The sequence below is a fragment of the Papio anubis genome, chromosome 3, assembly GCF_008728515.1.
Source record: "Papio anubis isolate 15944 chromosome 3, Panubis1.0, whole genome shotgun sequence".
Taxonomy (NCBI): domain Eukaryota; kingdom Metazoa; phylum Chordata; class Mammalia; order Primates; family Cercopithecidae; genus Papio; species Papio anubis.
In genome coordinates this window covers 91,410,379-91,420,800 of record NC_044978.1, presented here as the reverse complement: position 1 = coordinate 91,420,800, position 10,422 = coordinate 91,410,379, and positions in this window count along the sequence as shown.

Genomic DNA, 10,422 nt, shown 5'->3' with positions numbered 1-10,422 from the left:
TCACTGCAAGCTCCGCCTCCCAGGTTCACGCCATTCTCCTGCCTCAGCCTCCGAGTAGCTGGGACTACAGGCGCCCGCCACCACGCCCGGCTAGTTTTTTGTATTTTTAGTAGAGACGGGGTTTCACCATGTTAGCCAGGATGGTCTCGATCTCCTGACCTCATGATCCACCCGCCTCAGCCTCCCAAAGTGCTGGGATTACAGGCTTGAGCCACCGCGCCCGGCCTTAAAAATTTTTGATGAAATAGTTTTCCAAGATCAAGGAGCCAGTATGTGGTAACACTGGAATTCAAAACATATCATTGAATTACAGTACTGTCCTCCTCACAATTCCAAAATGCCATTCCACATATAAGTTCCTACTAGAATAGAAAAAAACTGAAAATATTTTGGATGAGTAATAAGATTACTTTAAAACCAGGAGTAAGGCATTCTATTTTGGCACTATGGGCTTTTTAAACTAATTTAAGTACATTAAGCTTATACTCTCTGACTTATTATCTTTGTGCCTACCTATTTCTACTTATCTTCATGTCTGGCTAACTATGCATGTGTGTGTTTGTGTAGAGATGTGGGTAAGAAATCATTGTAGTTTTTACAAATTAACTAATTGATCCTTTTCATTAAAAATCATATGTTTTCACTTTTCTCTATCCATTTTCTTCATAAATAATCAATGTTGTCTTCTTTTAATTTGCCAATTATATCTTAACTTGTTTTCTTAAATGAGATGTGGTTAACATATTCCTCAACTGTGTGTTCTTTGAAGTCTTATGATTTATTTCTTTAAGATTTTTAAAGATTTTTAAGTCTGAGTCTCTAATACTAGCTGGATTTTGCATAGTAAAGACAATAAAGAAAATGTCATAATAATAAAGAAGTAGACCTGGAGGAAGAGAATTTAGAAGTCCAGTTTAAGGCTTTCATTTTTCCAATGAAGTAACTTAGAAATATGATTTTTCCCAAGTAAAAGAGCTTTATCCATGAAAGAAAAATACTGTTAAATAATGGTGGTTACTGCTACCCTAAGAACATACAAACTATAATAATCATTTTGCTCTAGATAAAAGAACAAATGGGTATTTATTTATTTATTTATTTATGTTGCAGGGCAGAAAAAAAAGACAAGTACAGAAATAAATTACAGATAGATAGATAGATAGATAGATAGATAGATACATACATACATACATACATACATATATATATATTTTGGACACATGTGATGACCATGTTTCTATATTATTTAAGATTCCTGGCTTAGTCATGCTATTTATGTTGATTTAAATATGGCCAATTTAGATATTCTGAGTCTTTTAAAAAACATAAATGAAAACCATTATACCTTGGCCTTTAGAGATCTAGAAACCATGGTTTCTTTTCCATCTTGAAAGAGAAATAGGTTTTTCTTGAGTTTCTTGGGTTTGAACGTCAGTTTTCTTCCCCATTATCTCTAAAGCTGGCCTGTCACTATTTGTTTAGGAAGGGTCAGCAAGTGTAGGAGTCCTCCTATGCAAGTTTATTATTGTCTCATGCCAGATGAGTCCTTAATCTCTGTATTAATTGGTTTTTGCATTGCTATAAAGAACTAAGTGAGACTGGTTAATTCGTTGAGAAAAGAGATTTACTTGATTCACAGTTCCAGAGACTGTCCAGGAAGCATGGCTGGGAGGCCTCAGGAAACTTGCAATTATGGCAGAAAATGAAGAGTAAGCAGGCACATCTTACATGGTCACAAAAGAAGGAATAGGCAAAGGGAGAGGTGTTACATACTTTTAAACAAACAGATCTCATGAGAACTCACTCACTATCAAGAGAATAGCAAGGGGGAAATCCTCCTCCATGATGCCACCAGCCCTTACCTCCTATACTGGGCATTACAATTCGACAGGAGATCTGGTTTATCAAGTTCTACAAGCCATGTACCACAACCACAGTTGAATTCCTCTATGGTTATCATTTTATGTCACATTACTATTTTACTACAAGAGTAAAATAATAATTTCACAGCAAATTTAGATTATTATTCCAATTAAGCATTCTTCTGTTTTCTCATTCAGCCTTTTCTCATCAATCTATTTTGCATATTCATAAAAAAGCATATATTAATTATGGCCCATATTCGGGCTCCTGATAATTGCTAGAAAGAGTTGACATGGAATGTTCCAGCAGTTATTTTTGAACACTTCGCTTTCCCCTAATAATGGTCCAGCCTTTAATAAATGTGTAATCTGCCTGTATGTCTAAAAAACATCACAACATATCCTTCTCCTATAGGGATCAGACTGTTATTATTCTTTGTTTCCCTTCCTACTTCATCACCAATATAAAATCTTTAATTTCCTTTGTAAGCCTTTAAGAGAGCTTTTTCTAATCTTTAGGACTGAGACATAGAATCTAGGATATGAATGAGATAATATTTTTCTGGGTACTAATATATTTGAACACAGAATGGGCTTTTTTAAAGCTACAACATTTAGTACAGATTGTTCTGCCATGCTTACCCAGAAAATAATTTTGACCCTTCTAAATAGGAGATTACAGTGGAAATGCCAAACAAGTCTATTGTTCCCTTTTCTTCATTTGAACATTTTTGTGATTTTACTGACACCAATAGAGCCATACAGAGACACTCCAGTTCTAAAAAGCCAACAGAAAATAACACATAACAAAAGAATGGCACACTTAGGCAATAGCAATATCTAGACTGGTATTTATCACATTTAATAGAAAAAAAAATGTAGTTTATATTCATTTCTTATATAAGAACATTCATTTTCACAAATAAGTCCATGAATAGGCTACAAACAGAATTTAATGCTTTAACTTTTATTTTTAATCCATAATTACTTACAATCTATATCACCCTATAACATGAGAGATTGTTACTTAATTTTTGAATTTGCTTTCTTTGTGTCCTTTTATTAGTTATTCATTCACTAAATATTTACAGAATGAGTTGTTTGTGCCAGTCATTGCTCTAGGTAGTTAGTGAGCAAACATGTCTTCATTTATGAAGTTTGCTTTTGAGTAAGAACAGGCAGGCAATGAACACACTAAATATACACATAAATATAAACATGAAGGAGATGAGTGCCATGGAAAAACAAGTAGAACAATGTGAGGCGATTCAGGAATGCTGGGGAGAAAATGGATTGCAGCATTAAATAGGGTTATTTGTGTATTTCCTAGGCAACCAGAGCATAGGCTCTAAAGGGAGAGTGTCTAATGTATCAGGAAACAATAAGCAGAGTAATAATGATCAAGATCAGAGAGGTCTCGGAGGCCTAACCACACAGGACTTTGTAGAACAGTGTAAGGAGCTTGCTTTTATTATTAAATTTACCCAATAAAAAGATAGGACACTCAGGTAATATATTAATTTCAGATAAACACCATATGTATGTGTTTTATGTATATATAATATATATATAATATATATATGTATTTTATATATTTTTTATGTTTTATATATGTGTTATATATATATATATATAAAACACATATATATGTCTTATGCAACATTTGGGACATACTTAAACTAGAAAACTGAATAATTATGGTATAAGCATGCTCCATGAAATATTTAGGGTATAATTTCTAAAATGTCTTGTGTTTATCAGAAATATACATCAAATTGGGCATTCTGTATTTTATCTGTCAAACCATGGGAGTGTTTTAAGTAGAGGAATTGTGTGACCTGACATTATTTAAAAGGATCACTCTGGCTGCTGCTTAGAGAATGGACTGATGGTAGGGAGTTCAGGAAACAAGATCTCCTGGGTGTGTTTTGCAGAGGTAGAAATGAGAGATCATGATGCCTGGAACCTGGAGGATACATTGTGGCACAGAAAAGAATGGGGAAAGGTAAGGCTAGAAAAGAAAACAAGAGTAAGATACTTACCTCCTGCTATCTATCTATCTATCTACCTATCTATCTAAACAGATGTAGTTAATATCAATGTTTGCTTAATTTAATCTGATTGGTTTTGTTAGCAATTCTTTCTAAAAATAAAAAAAAAGGAAAGAAAGAATGTTCTCATTGCAAACCTGAATAAGAAAGAAGAAATGCAAAGGAGGATGCTGGACTAGAAATCACAACAGCTGGGTTGTCACTTGTTTATATGTGACTTCAGATAAATTACAACCTCTCAGAGCTCTCATTTTTTTTTTTTTTTTTTTTGAGACGGAGTCTCACTCTCTCTCCCGAGCTGGAGTGCAGTGGCCAGATCTCAGCTCACTGCAAGCTCTGCCTCCCGGGTTCACGCCATTCTCCTGCCTCAGCCTCCCGAGTAGCTGGGACTACAGGCATCCGCCACCTCGCCCGGCTAGTTTTTTGCATTTTTTTTTTTTAGTAGAGACGGGGTTTCACCATGTTCGCCAGGATGGTCTCGATCTCCTGACCTCGTGATCCTCCCGTCTCGGCCTCCCAAAGTGCTGGGATTACAGGCTTGAGCCACCGTGCCCGGCCCTCATTTTTTTTATAAGCATGGATAAAAATGTCCATCTTTCTTATCTCACCAGTTTATTATGAAAACCAGATGAATGTGGATATTTATGATCTCTGTAATATGTCATACACGTACTCATTGTTATATAAGTATTGATGTTACAGGAAAATCATATGGATAAGATTACAAACACAAGACAGGAAACAAAGGATTAAGTAAGCTGAAGAGATGTCATAATTCTTACTACAAGGAAAAGGAACTAAAAAAACATTTTGTTCAGGTAACAAATCAAAGACATCAGGAATTCATAAAGGTCTTTGGAAGGTCATGTACATCTCTCCATTTTATCTTGAAAAACTGTCTTCTTCCTTCTTCCAACAGAAGCAAGAAGACAGCATATATTAGTATGCATTCTTTTCAGTTTACAGGGTTTTCTACTGAGAGAAGAAAAGTAAACTTTATGAACAATGAACACTCAATTTTTTTTATCTCAGAAAGTTACTGAGGAATGACAGCAGAATACAGTTAAGATTATTGATGGTAATAGAATCTAAGATTCTACCATGGGCCCAAAAAGAATGGGTCTGTGAGTACTGGAAGCAGTGTATGAAATCAAGTAACAGACTGCAAAAGAAATGGGACCAGTGTCCATTGATTGATTCATTCATCAATTCATTTAATAATTACTTCTTGAGCACTTTCTATGTATAAAGGTCTATGGGATACTCAAACATAAATAAAATAGAACCGCACTCTCAAAAGATATGTACAACAATAATCAGAATATTAGGTAGAATATGATAAGTACTATAGGAGAAGTATAGATAATGTGCTAAAGTAGAACAGAGAGAAGAATGGGCATTGCAAGTGTTGATCAGAAAAATGCTATGTTGTCAGATGGTGACCTACCAGATGTGATAAGGGCACCTGGTAGTGCCTGGTTGACTGTGGTTACAATGTAGAGAAAATGAAAGCAATGAACAGAGGTGTACAAAATGAATTAATCCAACATTATGGAAAATATTAAGTATCAGATGAAGGAAGATGTTTTTTTATGTTGTCAAAAGTTAGCTATTGAAGACTTTGGAGCTGACAGCAGCATTGAGGCAAGATTAAGAAAAATCAATCTGCCAGCATGTGTAGGAAGACTCTGATGCAGGGAGACAACTAGAAAACTATTACAATTGTCTCCTGAAAAGAAGGTAGTTGAATGAAAAGAATTTGTGTGATGTGTATCGATTAGCATTGGAATTAAATGAGTATAACAGGCAATCTAAAATAATGGCGGCTTACACATGATTCATCTATCACTCATTTAAAAGAGCATTTCAGAACTAAAACATAGCTTTATATAGTCTGCAGAGACAGAGGATTCTACTTTCTATACTACTATTTTTTTAAATATCTTTCAATATCATGTTCCCCAAGATGTTGGCTGGATTTCTATTGTCTCATCCTCATTGCAGGCTGAAAAAAATAAAAAAAGAAAAAGAAAAAGAAAAACCTCCTTTTCTCTGAGTCAACTCCCTTTAAGCAGCTTATCTGAAACGTGCCCAAAGGTTGAATTTCCTAGCCTTATTGTACAACTCAGAGAAGTTATTCTACTGTGAAAGCATTTTCACTACAATTTTTGTTTTTCTGTTACTACCCTGTTTGAAGACTCTGGAAAAACTGATGAATTTTACTTTCACCTCATTGCACAGTATTGCCTTTGCAATCAAAATACAATGGCAATGTTCAATTCATTCACCAATTTATTTAACAAATAGTTATGAGTATCTTTCACATCCCAGAGGCTATTCTAAGTGCTAAAGATATAATAATAAGTAAAACAGACAAGGTTTTTGCCCTCAAGAAGCTTACATTCTAGTGGGAGTGTAGTAGGCATTTGGAGAGGTCAAATAATGAACAAATATATACCTTATAAGCAGAGACTAGAGTAGAAAAATAAAGTAGAAAAAGTGGAAGAGTAGGATAAACAAGAATGGAGAATATATGTGAAGTGGGCCCAAAGAGACCTGCAAGCAGAAGCAACAGCAAATGCAATGTAAAAAGGCAGGAAGAAGGAAAAATGGATACAAGGGTGAGACCATGTACTGACTTGTAACAAATGGAAAGGACTTTGTTTAAAAAATTTTTTTAGGCTGGGCACGGTGGCTCACGCCTGTAATCCCAGCACTTTGGGAGGCCAATGTGGGCAGATCACAAGGTCAGGAGTTCAAGATCAGCCTGACCAACATAGTGAAACCCTGTCTCTATGAAAAATACAAAAAATTAGCTGGACATGGTGGTGTACACCTGTAATCCCAGCTGCTCAGGAGGCTGAGGAAGGAGGATCACTTAAACCCAGGAGGTAGAGATTGCAACGAGCCAAGATTGTTCTATTGCATTCCAGCCCCTCACAGAGAGAGTCTCTGTCTCAAAAATAAATAAATAAAATAAAATTTAAATTAATCAAGCAAATCAATGGAAAGAAGCATGGACGGAAGGATGAAAGCTCTAATGGACTATAGAATCAGATGAAATAGGCTGGGCGCAGTGACTCATGCCTCTAATCCCAGCACTTTGGGAGGCCAAGGTGGGCGGATCATAAGATCAGGAGGTCGAGACCATCCTGGATAACATGGTGAAACCCCGTCTCTACCAAAAACACAAAAAATTAGCAGGGCAAGGTGGTGGGTGCCTGTAGTCATAGCTACTTGGGAGGCTGAGGCAGGAGGATAGCATGAGCCCAGTGCTTGCAGTGAGCTGAGATTGTGCCACTGCACTCCAGCCTGGACCACAGAATGAGATTCCGTCTCAAGAAAAAAAAAAAAAAAATCTGAGGAAATATTTTATACTGGTTTAATGAGGTGATTGGTTTTATAGATAATAACTTTGCTTTGATATAATCCCATTAGAGAAATAAACTATCTTTTAACTATATCCCAATTGTTCTATAACTGTTCAATTTGCTTTGCTTTTGTTTTATACTGATTTTGAGTAGAGTTGACCTAAAGCATCAAGTACCAGAGCTAAATCTGGAGTGTGTGATTCTTGGGGGCACATTATCTAATACTTCCCTCCAAATAGGCTGAAATGTGAATTCTGTGATCTTCCCAAAGCTATTTTCTTCTGATATGAAGCACATGAGTTAAAGTTCTCAACTTGAGGTAGGTCTCCATGGTTACAAGAGGGCAAGCTGCCTCTTTGTTCCCAGAAGAGCTGGGATTGTTTTCACTTGAAATTGAATAGCACCCAAGCTGCATTTGCAGAATGACAAACTCAATTGTGAGTGACACGTTTTTATTCCAATATAAACAGGATGCATTTAAATCACATTAAGAAAGAGATGAAGAGCATTAACACAGGCACTTATTATTCCAGTCCACGCTGACACAGTATTCAAGAAAATGAACCCAAGAGGTCAACTGTGCAATTCCAAATTCTCTGAACACTACACTCAGAGTGAAAATATCTTCCTAGAATTAGAGAAAGAATTAAACTGAAATAAACCAATAATTGCTGGGACAGAAGACCTATTTTCTTGATATAATGTCTATATAAACATGAAATTTGTGCAGTTTTCCAATTTGGGATTTCTATTCCATACATGTATTTATGAATTCTCCCCAAGTTAAGTAAGAAGCTCTACATGTATCCATGTTAAATGAATATTTTTTCCTGTGTATTCTTATGATCAAAAACAATGCTTTTAGAGGTTTCTCTTTTTATAATTTGAAAAGATTATATTAAAATAAATTTGGGAATTTTTAGTACAGTTACAATTTTTTGAGACCATTCATATTTAAAGTAAAGTTGTTTCATCAATACTTTGCCTAAGCATGGACATCTGTGTCTATCTGTAGATTTATCTGCTACAGGATTCCAGGGAATGGCACTAGGCTGGACCAACAGGGATGTCCAGGTATAAGAAAAAGGAAACCAAATAAGAAGAGAGGACAATAGATTCAACATGGACAAATCAGAGATATATGAGAATAAATAAAAAGAACAAAAACAAAACTAAAGAAACAGTGAATTTGGCTTCTATTTTACTCTTAAAAAGGAGTTCTGGTCATGAATATAAGACGGTCAGCAGCCAAAATGAAAATCCAGCAGTTCCTTAAGAAAGCAAAAATTTTCAACCATTTCCAATGTATAAATAAATTGTAGAGCAATACCAAGTAGAATTTATACTATATATGCAAGTCTAGTTCAACATTCAAAAATCAATCAGTATAATTCATCACATCAACAGGCTAAAGAAGAAAAATTATATGATTATATCAATAGATGAAGAAAACATTTGACAAAATCCAGGACCAATTTACAAGAGTTTCATAGTACATTCAAGAGTTTTAACAGCAGAATAGACCAACCTAAGGGAACAATCTCAGAACTAGAAGATCAGTTCTCTAATCAACTTTTCCATACAAAACAAAAGAAAATAATTTTTTTAAAATAAACAAAACCTCCAAGAAATATGGGATTATGTAAAGAAACCAAATCTATGACTCATGGGCATTCCTGAGAGAGAAGAGAGAATAAACAACTTGGAAAATATGTTTGAGAATATAGTCCACAAAATCTTCTCAAATCTCACTAAAGAGTTTGATGTGCAAATTTAAGAAAATCAGAGAAACCAAACTAGATATCATACAAGATTCCATCCTCAAAGCACATACTTTTCAGATTCACCATGATCAATGCAAAAGAAAAAATCTTAAAGTCAGCTAGAGAGAAGGGCAAAGTTATGTGCAGAAGGAACCCCATTAAGCTAGCAGGAGAACTCTCGTCAGAAACCTTACGAGCCAGAAGAGATTGGGGGCCTATTTTTTAGTGTCCTTAAATAAAAGTAATTCTAACCAATAATTTCATATCCCACCAAACTAAGCTTCGTAAGGAAAGGAGAAATAACACCCTTTTCAGACAAGCAAACACAGAGGGAAATTGTTTCAACTAGACCAGCCTTATAAGAAGTCATTAAGAGAGTATTAAATATGAACTCAAAAGAATGACACCTACCACAAAAACACTCTTAAGCACATAGCCCAGAGGCCCTATAAAGCTCCTACACAATCAAGTCAACATAACAACCAGCTATCAGTGATGACAGTGATCATAATCACATATATCCATACTAACCTTAATTTAAGTATGCTAAATGTCCCCTCTTAAAAAACACAGAATGAAAGGCTGGATAATAAAACAAAACTATCTGCTTTTTTTCAAGAGACTCATCTCATGTATAATAATACCCACCGGTTCAAAGTAAAGGAATGAAGAAAGATTTACCATTAAAATGGGAAAAGAGAGCAGGAGCCACTACTTCTATATAAGATAAAACAGACTTTAAACCGATAAAATTAAGGAATACACTGAAGGGAATTACATAATAAAAAAAATAAAATCCAACAAGAAGGATTAACTATCTTAAATATATACAAACTGAACATTGGAGTATCCAGAGTCATAAAATAAGTTCTTCTTAATATGAAAAGACTTAGACAACCATACAACAATAGTGGGAACCTTCAACAACCCTCTGACAGTATTAGATCAACAAGGCAGAAAACGATCAAAGAAATCCTGGAATTATATTTGACACTTGGTCAATTAGATCTAATAGATATCTATAGAACACTTCACTCAACAACCACAGAGTATGCATCCTTCTTATTTGTACATAGAATGTAATCTTAGATCTAGTCTAGGCTCAACCACATACTTGGTCATAAAACAAGTCTCAATAAATTAAAAAATTGAAATCATACCAAGCACACTCTCAGTCAACAGTACAATAAAAATATAAATCAATATCAAGACCTCTCAAAACTACATAAATACATGGAAACTGAACAACCTGCTCCTTGATAACTCCTGGTTGAACATTATAATTAAGGGAAAGATTAAAAACTCATTTTAAATGAATGAAGATAGGAATACAACTTACCAAAAATCTCTGGGATGCAGCCAAAGCAGTGTTGAG